Source organism: Ambystoma mexicanum, chromosome 11 (genome assembly GCF_040938575.1).
Source record: "Ambystoma mexicanum isolate Mex_15411 chromosome 11, UKY_AmexF1_1, whole genome shotgun sequence".
In the NCBI taxonomy this organism is placed as follows: Eukaryota; Metazoa; Chordata; class Amphibia; order Caudata; family Ambystomatidae; genus Ambystoma; species Ambystoma mexicanum.
Window position 1 is genome coordinate 1,420,284,506 of NC_090934.1, and position 14,185 is coordinate 1,420,298,690.

Sequence of the window (14,185 nt, forward strand, 5' to 3'; positions counted from 1 at the left end):
CAGTTGTTTCTGCCACTTGGTGAATGAGCCGGGGAGATAGATATATAGACATGGCCATACTGGCATGAGTTGTTTCAGATGCTTGCTGAATGCGCCGGTGAGATAGATACATACACAGGGCCAGACTGGCAGGAGTTGCTTCTGCTGCTTGTTGCATGCGCCGGAGAAATAGTTATTTAGACAAGGCCAGTCTGGCATCAGTTGTTTCTGCCGCTTGTTGAATGCGCCAGAGAGATAGATATATAGACAGGGCCAGAATGGCATTAGTTGTTTCTGCCACTTGCTGAATGAGCCGGCGAGATAGATATATAGACATGGCCAGACTGGCATTAGTTGTTTCGGCCTCTTGCTGAATGTGCGCCAGAGAAATAGATATATAGATAAGCCAGATTGGCATTAGTTGTTTCTGCCGCTTGTTGAATGCACCGGAGATATAGATATATAGACAGGCCCTGACTGGCATTACTTGTTTCTGCTGCTTGTTGAATGCGCTGGAGATATATATATATATATATGGACAGGCAAGACTGGCATTAGTTGCTTCTGCCGCTTGCTAAATGTGCGACGGAGAGATAGATATTAAGACAGGGCCAGACTGGCATTAGTTGTTTCGGCCTCTTGCTGAATGTGCGCCAGAGAAATAGATATATAGATAAGCCAGACTGGCATTAGTTGTTTCTGCTGCGTGCTGAATCCGCTGGAGAGATAGATATATAGACATGGCCAGACTGGCATTAGTTGCTTTTGCCGCTTTCTGAATGTGCGACAGATAGATATATAGACAGGGCCAGACTGGCATTAGTTGTTTCTGCCGCTTGTTGAATGCACTGGAGAGATAGATATATACACAGGGACAGACTGGCATTAGTTGTTTCTGCCGCTTGCTGAATGCGCCAGTGAGATAGATGTATACACAGGGCCAGACATAGCATTAGTTTTTTCTGCCGCTTGTTGAATGCGCTGGGGAGATAGATATAAATACAGGGCCAGACTGGCATTAGTTGTTTCTGCCGCTTGCTGAATGCGCCGGAGAGTTAGATATATATACATACCAGGGCCAGACTGGCATTAGTTGTTTCTGCCGCTTGTTGAATGCGCCGGAGGTATAGATATATATAGACAGGCCAGAGTGGCATTAGTTGTTCTGCCGCTTGCGCCAGAGAAAAAGATATATAGACAGGGCCAGACTGGCATTAGTTGCTTCTTCCCCTTGTTGAATGCGCTGGAGAGATAGATATATAGACATGGCTAGACTGGCATCAGTTGTTTCAGCCGCTTGTTGAATGCGCCGGAGAGATAGATATATAAACAGGGCCAGACTGGCATGAGTTGCTTCTGCTGCTTGTTGCATGCACCGGAGAGATAGATATATAGACATGGCCAGACTGGCCTCAGTTGTTTCTGCCGCTTGCTGAATGCGCCGGAGAGATAGATATATACACAGGGCCAGACTGGCATGAGTTGCTTCTGCCGCTTGATGAATGCACCAGAGAGAAAGATATATGGACAGGGCCAGACTGGCATCAGTTGTTTCTGCCACTTGGTGAATGAGCCGGGGAGATAGATATATAGACATGGCCATACTGGCATGAGTTGTTTCAGCTGCTTGCTGAATGCGCCGGTGAGATAGATACATACACAGGGCCAGACTGGCAGGAGTTGCTTCTGCTGCTTGTTGCATGCGCCGGAGAAATAGTTATATAGACAAGGCCAGACTGGCATCAGTTGTTTCTGCCGCTTGTTGAATGCGCCAGAGAGATAGATATATAGACAGGGCCAGAATGGCATTAGTTGTTTCTGCCACTTGCTCAATGAGCCGGCGAGATAGATATATAGACATGGCCAGACTGGCATCAGTTGTTTCTGACGCTTTTTGAATGCGCCAGAGATAGATATGTACAGAGGGCAAGACTGGCATGAGTTGTTTCTGCCACTTGTTGAATGCGCCAGAGAGATAGATATACAGACAGGGCCAGACTGGCATGCATTGCTTCTGCCGCTTGTTGAATGTGCCAGAGAGATAGATATATAGACAGGGCCTGACTGGCATTAGTTGTTTCTGCCACTTGCTGAATTAGCCGGGGAGATAGATATATAGACATGGCCAGACTGGCATTAGTTGTTTCAGCCGCTTGCTGAATGAGCCCCGGGGAGATAGATATATAGACAGGGCAGACTGGCATTAGTTGAGAGATAGATATGTAGAAAGGGCCAGATTGGCATTAGTTGTTTCTGCCGCTTGTTGAATGCGCCGCAGAGATAGATATATAGACAGGCCAGACTGGCATTAGGTGTTTCTACCGCTTGTGCAAGAGAGATAGATATATACACAGGGCCAGACTTGCATTAGTTGAGAGATATATATATAGACAGGGCCAGACTGGCATTAGTTGTTTCGGCCTCTTGCTGAATGTGCGCCAGAGAAATAGATATATAGATAAGTCAGATTGCCATTAGTTGTTTCTGCCGCTTGTTGAATGCACCGGAGATATAGATATATAGACAGGCCCTGACTGGCATTACTTGTTTCTGCTGCTTGTTGAATGCGCTGGAGATATATATATATATGGACAGGCCAGACTCGCATTAGTTGCTTCTGCCGCTTGCTAAATGTGCGACTGAGAGATAGATATTAAGACAGGGCCAGACTGGCATTAGTTGTTTCGGCCTCTTGCTGAATGTGCGCCAGAGAAATAGATATATAGATAACCCAGACTGGCATTAGTTGCTTCTGCTGCGTGCTGAATCCGCTGGAGAGATAGATATATAGACATGGCCAGACTGGCTTTAGTTGCTTCTGCCGCTTGCTGAATGTACGACGGATATATATATAGACAGGGCCAGACTGGCATTAGTTGTTTCTGCCGCTTGTTGAATGCGCTGGAGAGATAGATATATACACAGGGACAGACTGGCATTATTTGTTTCTGCCGCTTGCTGAATGCGCCAGTGAGATAGATGTATACACAGGGGCAGACATAGCATTAGTTGTTTCTGCCGCTTGTTGAATGCGCTGGAGAGATAGATATAAAGACAGGGCCAGACGGGCATTAGTTGTTTCTGCCGCTTGCTGAATGCGCCGGAGAGATGGATATATATACATACCAGGGCCAGACTGGCATTAGTTGTTTCTGCCGCTTGTTGAATGCGCCAGAGGTATAGATATATATAGACAGGCCAGAGTGGCATTAGTTGTTTCTGACGCTTGCGCCAGAGAGAAAGATATATAGACAGGGCCAGACTGGCATTAGTTGCTTCTTCCCCTTGTTGAATGCGCTGGAGAGATAGATATATAGACATGGCTAGACTGGCATCAGTTGTTTCAGCCGCTTGTTGAGTGCGCCGGAGAGATAGATATATAAACACGGGCAGACTGTCATGAGTTGCTTCTGCTGCTTGTTGCATGCACCGGAGAGATAGATATATAGACATGGCAGACTGGCCTCAGTTGTTTCTGCCGCTTGCTGAATGCGCCGGAGAGACAGATATATACACAGGGCCAGACTGGCATGAGTTGCTTCTGCCTCTTGATGAATGCGCCAGAGAGAAAGATATATGGACAGGGCCAGACTGGTTCAGATGTTTCTGCTACTTGGTGAATGAGCCGGGGAGATAGATATATAGACATGGCCATACTGGCATGAGTTGTTTCAGCTGCTTGCTGAATGCACCGGTGAGATAGATATATAGACAGGGTAGACTGGCATTAGTTGAGAGATAGATATATAGATAAGTCAGATTGGCATTAGTTGTTTCTGCCGCTTGTTGAATGCACCGGAGATATAGATATATAGACAGGCCCTGACTGGCATTACTTGTTTCCGCTGCTTGTTGAATGCGCTGGAGATATATATATATATGGACAGGCCAGACTCGCATTAGTTGCTTCTGCCGCTTGCTAAATGTGCGACGGAGAGATAGATATTAAGACAGGGCCAGACTGGCATTAGTTGTTTCGGCCTCTTGCTGAATGTGCGCCAGAGAAATAGATATATAGATAACCCAGACTGGCATTAGTAGTTTCTGCCACTTGCTGAATGCGCCTAGAGCAATGGATATATAGACAGGGCAGACTGGCATTAGTTGCTTCTGCTGCGTGCTGAATCCGCTGGAGAGATAGATATATAGACATGGCCAGACTGGCTTTAGTTGCTTCTGCCGCTTGCTGAATGTACGACGGATATATATATATAGACAGGGCCAGACTGGCATTAGTTGTTTCTGCCGCTTGTTGAATGAGCTGGAGAGATAGATATATACACAGGGACAGACTGGCATTAGTTGTTTCTGCCGCTTGCTGAATGCGCCAGTGAGATAGATGTATACACAGGGCCAGACATAGCATTAGTTGTTTCTGCCGCTTGTTGAATGCGCTGGAGAGATAGATATAAAGACAGGGCCAGACGGGCATTAGTTGTTTCAGCCGCTTGCTGAATGCGCCGGAGAGATGGATATATATACATAAAAGGGCCAGACTGGCATTAGTTGTTTCTGCCACTTGTTGAATGCGCCAGAGGTATAGATATATATATAGACAGGCCAGAGTGGCATTAGTTGTTTCTGCCGCTTGCGCCAGAGAGAAAGATATATATACAGGGCCAGACTGGCATCAGTTGTTTCAGCCGCTTGTTGAGTGCGCCGGCGAAATAGATATATAAACACGGGCAGACTGTCATGAGTTGCTTCTGCTGCTTGTTGCATGCACCGGAGAGATAGATATATAGACATGGCAGACTGGCCTCAGTTGTTTCTGCCGCTTGCTGAATGCGCCGGAGAGACAGATATATACACAGGGCCAGACTGGCATGAGTTGCTTCTGCCGCTTGATGAATGCGCCAGAGAGAAAGATATATGGACAGGGCCAGACTGGTTCAGTTGTTTCTGCTACTTGGTGAATGAGCCGGGGAGATAGATATATAGACATGGCCATACTGGCATGAGTTGTTTCAGCTGCTTGCTGAATGCACCGGTGAGATAGATATATAGACAGGGTAGACTGGCATTAGTTGAGAGATAGATATATAGACAAGGCCAGACTGGCATTAGTTGTTTCTGGCACTTGTTGAATGTGCCGGAGAGATAGATATATAGACAGGGACAGACTGGCATTAGTTGTTTCTGCCCTTGCTGAATGTGCCGGAGAGATAGATATATAGACAGGGCCGGAATGGCATTAGTTGTTTCTGCCACTTGTTGAATGTGCCGGAGAGAGAGATATATAGACAGGCAAGACTGGCATTAGTTGTTTCTGCCCTTGCTGAATGCGCCCGAGAGATAGATATATACACAGGGCCAGACTGGCATTAGATGTTTCTGCCGCTTGCTGAATGCGCTGGAGAGATAGATATATAGACAGGCCAGACTGGCATTAGGTGTTTCTGCCGCTTGTTGAATGTGCCGGAGAGATAGATATATACACAGGGCCAGACTGGCATGAGTAGCTTTTGCCACTTGATGAATGCACCAGTGAGATAGATATATAGACAGGGCCAGACTGCATCAGTTGTTTCTGCCACTTGCTGAATGAGCCGGGGAGATAGATATATAGACATGGCCAGACTGGCATTAGTTGTTTCAGCCGCTTGCTGAATGCACCGGTGAGATAGATATATAGACAGGGCAGACTGGCATTAGTTGAGAGATAGATATATAGACAGGACCAGACTGGCATTAGTTGTTTCTGCCGCTTGCTGAATGCGCCGGAGAGATAGATATATAGACATGGCCAGACTGGCATCAGTTGTTTCTGCCACTTTTTGAATGCGCCGGAGAGATAGATATATACACAGGGCCAGACTGGCAGGAGTTGCTTCTGCTGCTTGTTGCATGCGCCGGAGAAATAGATATATAGACAAAGCCAGACTGGCATCAGTTGTTTCTGCCGCTTGTTGAATGCGCCAGAGAGATAGATATATAGACAGGGCCAGAATGGCATTAGTTGTTTCTGCAACTTGCTGAATGAGCCGGCGAGATAGATCTATAGACATGGCCAGACTGGCATCAGTTCTTTCTGACGCTTTTTGAATGCGCCAGAGAGATAGATATGAACACAGGGCAAGACTGACATGAGTTGTTTCTGCCGCTTCTTGAATGCGCCAGAGAGATAGATATACAGACAGGGCCAGACATGCCTGCGTTGCTTCTGCCGCTTGTTGAATGTGCCAGAGAGATAGATATATAGACAGGGCCTGACTGGCATTAGTTGTTTCTGCCACTTGCTGAATTAGCCGGGGAGATAGATATATAGACATGGCCAGACTGGCATTAGTTGTTTCAGCCGCTTGCTGAATGAGCGCCGGGGAGATATATATATAGACAGGGCAGACTGGCATTAGTTGAGAGATAGATATGTAGACAGGGCCAGATTGACATTAGTTGTTTCTGCCGCTTGTTGAATGCGCTGGAGAGATAGATATATAGACAGGCCAGACTGGCATTAGGTGTTTCTGCCGCTTGTGCAGGAGAGATAGATATATACACAGGGCCAGACTGGCATTAGTTGAGAGATAGGTATATAGACAGGGCAGAACGGCATTAGTTGAGAGATAGATATATAGACAGGGCCAGACTGGCATTAGTTGTTTCGGCCTCTTGCTGAATGTGCGCCAGAGAAATAGATATATAGATAAGCCAGATTGGCATTAGTTGTTTCTGCCGCTTCTTGAATGCACCGGAGATATAGATATATAGTCAGGCCCTGACTGGCATTACTTGTTTCTGCTGCTTCTTGAATGCGCTGGAGATATATATATATATGGACAGGCCAGACTGGCATTAGTTGCTTCTGCCGCTTGCTAAATGTGCGACGGAGAGATAGATATTAGGACAGGGCCAGACTGGCATTAGTTGTTTTGGCTTCTTGCTGAATGTGCGCCAAAGAAATAGATATATAGATAAGCCAGACTGGCATTAGTTGTTTCTGCCGCTTGCTAAATGGACCTAGAGCAATGGATATATAGACAGGGCAGACTGGCATTAGTTGCTTCTGCTGCGTGCTGAATCCGCTGGAGAGATAGATATATAGACATGCCCAGACTGGCATTAGTTGCTTCTGCCGCTTGCTGAATGTGCGACGGACAGATATATAGACAGGGCCAGACTGGCATTAGTTGTTTCTGCCGCTTGTTGAATGCACTGGAGAGATAGATATATACACAGGGACAGACTGGCATTAGTTGTTTCTGCCGCTTGCTGAATGCGCCAGTGAGATAGATGTATACACAGGACCAGACATAGCATTAGTTGTTTCTGCCGCTTGTTGAATGCGCTGAAGAGATAGATATATATACATACCAGGGCCAGACTGGCATTAGTTGTTTCTGCCGCTTGCTGAATGCGCCGGAGAGATAGATATATATACATACCAGGGCCAGACTGGCATTAGTTGTTTCTGCCGCTTGTTGAATGCGCCGGAGGTATAGATATATATAGACAGACCAGAGTGGCATTAGTTGTTTCTGCCGCTTGCGCCAGAGAGAAAGATATATAGACAGGGCCAGACTGGCATTAGTTGCTTCTTCCCCTTGTTGAATGCGCTGGAGAGATAGATATATAGACATGGCTAGACTGGCATCAGTTGTTTCAGCCGCTTGTTGAATGCGCCGGAGAGATAGATATATAAACAGGGCCAGACTGGCATGAGTTGCTTCTGCTGCTTGTTGCATGCACCGGAGAGATAGATATATAGACATGGCCAGACTGGCCTCAGTTGTTTCTGCCGCTTGCTGAATGCGCCGGAGAGATAGATATATACACAGGGCCAGACTGGCATGAGTTGCTTCTGCCGCTTTATGAATGTGCCAGAGAGAAAGATATATGGACAGGGCCAGACTGGCATCAGTTGTTTCTGCCACTTGTTGGATGTGCCGTGGAGATAGATATATAGACATGGCCATACTGGCATGAGTTGTTTCAGCTGCTTGCTGAATGCGCCGGTGAGATTGATACATACACAGGGCCAGACTGGCAGGAGTTGCTTCTGCTGCTTGTTGCAAGCACCGGAGAAATAGATATATAGACAAGGCCAGACTGGCATCAGTTGTTTCTGCTGCTTGTTGAATGCGCCAGAGAGATAGATATATAGACAGGGCCAGAATGGCATTAGTTGTTTCTGCCACTTGCTGAATGAGCCGGCGAGATAGATATATAGACATGGCCAGACTGGCATTAGTTGTTTCAGCCGCTTGCTGAATGAGACGGGGAGATAGATCTATAGACATGGCCAGACTGGCATCAGTTGTTTCTGACGCTTTTTGAATGCGCCAGAGAGATAGATATGTACACAGGGCAAGACTGGCATGAGTTGTTTCTGCCACTTGTTGAATGCGCCAGAGAGATAGATATACAGACAGGGCCAGACTGGCATGTGTTGCTTCTGCCGCTTGTTGAATGTGCCAGAGAGATAGATATATAGACAGGGCCTGACTGGCATTAGTTGTTTCTGCCACTTGCTGAATTAGCCGGGGAGATAGATATATATACATGGCCAGACTGGCATTAGTTGTTTCAGCCGCTTGCTGAATGAGCGCCGGGGAGATAGATATATAGACAGGGCAGACTGGCATTAGTTGAGAGATAGATATGTAGAAAGGGCCAGATTGGCATTAGTTGTTTCTGCCGCTTGTTGAATGCGCTGGAGAGATAGATATATAGACAGCCAGACTGGCATTAGGTGTTTCTGCCGCTTGTGCAAGAGAGATAGATATATACACAGGGCCAGACTGGCATTAGTTGAGATATATATATATATATAGACAGGGCAGACTGGGATTAGTTGAGAGATAGATATATAGACAGGGCCAGACTGGCATTAGTTGTTTCGGCCTCTTGCTGAATGTGCGCCAGAGAAATAGATATATAAATAAGCCAGATTGGCATTAGTTGTTTCTGCCGCTTGTTGAATGCACCGGAGATATAGATATATAGACAGGCCCTGACTAGCATTACTTGTTTCTGCTGCTTGTTGAATGCGCTGGAGATATATATATATATGGACAGGCCAGACTGGCATTAGTTGCTTCTGCCGCTTGCTAAATGTGCGACGGAGAGATAGATATTAAGACAGGGCCAGACTGGCATTAGTTGTTTCGGCCTCTTGCTGAATGTGCGCCAGAGAAATAGATATATAGATAAGCCAGACTGGCATTAGTTGTTTCTGCCGCTTGCTGAATGCGCCTAGAGCAATGGATATATAGACAGGGCAGACTGGCATTAGTTGCTTCTGCTGCGTGCTGAATCCGCTGGAGAGATAGATATATAGACATTGCCAGACTGGCATTAGTTGCTTCTGCCGCTTGCTGAATGTGCGACGGATATATATATATAGACAGGGCCAGACTGGCATTAGTTGTTTCTGCCGCTTGTTGAATGCTCTGGAGAGATAGATATATACACAGGGACAGACTGGCATTAGTTGTTTCTGCCGCTTGCTGAATGCGCCAGTGAGATAGATGTATACACAAGGCCAGACATAGCATTAGTTGTTTCTGCCGCTTTTTGAATGCGCTGGAGAGATAGATATAAAGACAGGGCAAGACTGGCATTAGTTGTTTCTGCCGCTTGCTGAATGCGCCAGAGAGATAGATACATATACATACCAGGGCCAGACTGGCATTAGTTGTTTCTGCCGCTTGTTGAATGCGCCGGAGGTATAGATATATATAGACAGGGCAGAGTGGCATTAGTTGTTTCTGCCGCTTGCGCCAGAGAGAAAGATATATAGACAGGGCCAGACTGGCATTAGTTGCTTCTTCCCCTTGTTGAATGCGCTGGAAAAATAGATATATAGACATGGCTAGACTGGCATCAGTTGTTTCAGCCGCTTGTTGAATGCGCCGGAGAGATAGATATATAAACAGTGCCAGACTGGCATGAGTTGCTTCCGCTGCTTGTTGCATGCACCGGAGAGATAGATATATAGACATGGCCAGACTGGCCTCAGTTGTTTCTGCCGCTTGCTGAATGCGCCGGAGAGATAGATATATACACAGGGACAGACTGGCATGAGTTGCTTCTGCCGCTTGATGAATGCGCCAGAGATAAATATATATGGACAGGGCCAGACCGGCATCAGTTGTTTCAACCACTTGGTGAATGAGCCGGGGAGATAGATATATAGACTTGGCCATACTGGCATGAGTTGTTTCAGCTGCTTGCTGAATGCACCGGTGAGATAGATATATAGACAGGGTAGACTGGCATTAGTTGAGAGATAGATATATAGACAGGGCCAGACTGGCATTAGTTGTTTCTGGCACTTGTTGAATGTTCCGGAGAGATAGATATATAGACAGGGACAGACTGGCATTAGTTGTTTCTGCCCTTGCTGAATGTGCCGGAGAGATAGATATATAGACAGGGCCAGACTGGCATTAGTTGTTTCTGCCACTTGTTGAATGTGCCGGAGAGAGAGATATATAGACAGGCCAGACTGGCATTAGTTGTTTCTGCCCTTGCTGAATGCGCCTGAGAGATAGATATATACACAGGGCCAGACTGGCATTAGATGTTTCTGCCGCTTGCTGAATGCGCTGGAGAGATAGATATATAGACAGGCCAGACTGGCATTAGGTGTTTCTGCCGCTTGTTGAATGTGCCGGAGAGATTGATATATACACAGGGCCAGACTGGCATGAGTTGCTTCTGCCACTTGATGAATGCACCAGCGAGATAGATATATAGACAGGGCCAGACTGGCATCAGTTGTTTCTGTCACTTGCTGAATGAGCCGGGGAGATTGATATATAGACATGGCCAGACTGGCATTAGTTGTTTCAGCCGCTTGCTGAATGCACCGGTGAGACAGATATATAGACAAGGCAGACTAGCATTAGTTGAGAGATAGATATATAGACAGGGCCAGACTGGCATTAGTTGTTTCTGCTGCTTGTTGAATGCGCTGGTGAGAGATATATATATAGACAGGACCAGACTGGCATTAGTTGTTTCTGCCGCTTGCTGAATGCGCCGGAGCGATAGATATATAGACATGGCCAGACTGGCATCAGTTGTTTCTGCCGCTTTTTGAATGCGCCGGAGAGATAGATATATAGACAGGGCCAGAATGGCATTAGTTGTTTCTGCCACTTGCTGAATGAGCCGGCGAGATAGATATATAGACATGGCCAGACTGGCATTAGTTGTTTCAGCCGCTTGCTGAATGAGACGGGGAGATAGATCTATAGACATGGACAGACGGGCATCAGTTGTTTCTGACGCTTTTTGAATGCGCCAGAGAGATAGATATGTACACAGGGCAAGACTGGCATGAGTTGTTTCTGCCGCTTGTTGAATGCGCCAGAGAGATAGATAAACAGACAGGGCCAGACTGGCATGCGTTGCTTCTGCCGCTTGTTGAATGTGCCAGAGAGAAAGATATATAGACAGGGCCTGACTGGCATTAGTTGTTTCTGCCACTTGCTGAATTAGCCGGGGAGATAGATATATAGACATGGCCAGACTGGCATTAGTTGTTTCAGCCGCTTGCTGAATGAGCGCCGGGGAGATAGATATATAGACAGGGCAGACTGGCATTAGTTGAGAGATAGATATATAGACAGGCCAGACTGGCATTAGGTGTTTCTGCCGCTTGTGCAAGAGAGATAGATATATACACAGGGCCAGACTGGCATTAGTTGAGAGATAGATATATAGACAGGGCAGACTGGCATTAGTTGAGAGATATTTATATAGACAGGGCCAGACTGGCATTAGTTGTTTCAGCCTCTTGCTGAATGTGCGCCAGAGAAATAGATATATAGATAAGCCAGATTGGCATTAGTTGTTTCTGCCGCTTGTTGAATGCACCAGAGATATAGATATATAGAAAGGCCCTGACTGGCATTACTTGTTTCTGCTGCTTGTTGAATGCGCTGTGGATATATATATATATGGACAGGCCAGACTGGCATTAGTTGCTTCTGCCGCTTGCTAAATGTGTGTCGGAGAGATAGATATTAAGACAGGGCCAGACTGGCATTAGTTGTTTCAGCCTCTTGCTGAATGCGCCTAGAGCAATGGATATATAGACAGGGCAGACTGGCATTAGTTGCTTTTGCTGCGTGCTGAATCCGCTGGAGAGATAGACATATAGACATGGCCAGACTGGCATTAGTTGCTTCTGCCGCTTGCTGAATGTGCGACGGATAGATATATAGACAGGGCCAGACTGGCATTAGTTGTTTCTGCCGCTTGTTAAATGCGCTGGAGAGATAGATATATACACAGGGACAGACTGGCATTAGTCATTTCTGCCGCTTGCTGAATGCGCCAGTGAGTTAGATGTATACACAGGGCCAGACATAGCATTAGTTGTTTCTGCCGCTTGTTGAATGCGCTGGAGAGATAGATATAAAGACAGGGCCAGACTGGCATTTGTTGTTTCTGCCGCTTGCTGAATGCGCCGGAGAGATAGATATATATACATACCAGGGCCAGACTGGCATTAGTTGTTTCTGCCGCTTGTTGAATGCGCCTGAGTTATAGATATATATAGACAGGCCAGAGTGGCATTAGTTGTTTCTGCCGCTTGCGCCAGAGAGAAAGATATATAGACAGGGCCAGACTGGCATTAGTTGCTTCTTCCCCTTGTTGAATGCGCTGGAGAGATAGATATATAGACATGGCTAGACTGGCATCAGTTGTTTCAGCCGCTTGTTGAATGCGCCAGAGAGATAGATATATAAACAGGGCCAGACTGGCATGAGTTGCTTCTGCTGCTTGTTGCATGCACCGGAGAGATAGATATATAGACATGGGCAGACTGGCCGCAGTTGTTTTTGCCGCTTGCTGAATGCGCCGGAGAGATAGATATATACACAGGGCCAGACTGGCATGAGTTGCTTCTGCGGCTTGATGAATGCGCCAGAGAGAAAGATATATAGACAGGGCCAGACTGGCATCAGTTGTTTCTGCCACTTGGTGAATGAGCCGGGGAGATAGATATATAGACATGGCCATACTGGCATGAGTTGTTTCAGCTGCTTGCTGAATGCGCTGGTGAGATAGATACATAGACAGGGCAGACTGGCATTAGTTGAGAGATAGATATATAGACAGGGCCAGACTGGCATTAGTTGTTTCTGCCGCTTGTTGAATGTGCTGGAGAGATAGATATATAGACAAGCCAGACTGGCATTAGTTGTTTCTGCCGCTTGCTGAATGTGCCGGAGAGATAGCTATATAGACAGGTCAGACTGGCATTAGGTGCTACTGCCTCTTGGGCTGGAGAGATAGATATATACACAGGGCCAGACTGGCATTAGTTGAGAGATAGATATATAGACAGGTCAGACTGGCATTAGTTGTTTCTGCCGCTTGTTGAATGCGCCGGAGAGATAGATATATAGACAGGCCAGACTAGCATTAGTTGTTTCTGCCCTTGTTCAATGTGCCGGAAAGATGGATATATAGACAGGGCCGGACTGGCATTAGTCGTTTCTGCCGCTCGTTGAATGCGCCGGAGAGAGAGATATATAGACAGGGCCAGAAAGGCATTAGTTGATCCTGCCGCTTGCTGAATGCACCAGAGAGATAGATATATAGACAGGCCAGACTGGCATTAGTTGTTTTTGCCGCTTGCACCGGAGAGATAGATAGACAGGGCAGACTGGAATTAATTGAGAGATAGATATATAGACAGGGCCAGACTGGCATTAGGAGTTTCTGCCGCTTGTTGAATGTGACTGAGATATAGATATATACACAGGGCCAGAATGGCATGAGTTGCTTCTGCCACTTGATGAATGCGTCAGCGAGATAGATATATAGACAGGGCTAGACTGGCATCAGTTGTTTCTGCCACTTGCTGAATGAGCCGGGGAGATAGATATATAGACATGGCCAGACTGGCATTAGTTGTTTCAGCCGCTTGCTGAATGCACCGGTGAGATAGATATATAGACAGGGCAGACTGGCATTAGTTGAGAGATAGATATATAGACAGGGCCAGACTGGCATTAGTTGTTTCTGCTGCTTGCTGATTGCGCCAGAGAGATAGCTATATAGACAGGCCAGACTGGCATTAGGTGTTTCTGCCGCTTGTGCCAGAGAGATAGATATATACAAAGGGCCAGACTGGCATTAGTTGAGAGATAGATATATAGACAGGGCAGACTGGGATTAGTTGAGAGTTAGATATATAGACAGGGCCAGAATGGCATTAGTTGTTTCTGCCGCTTGCGCCAGA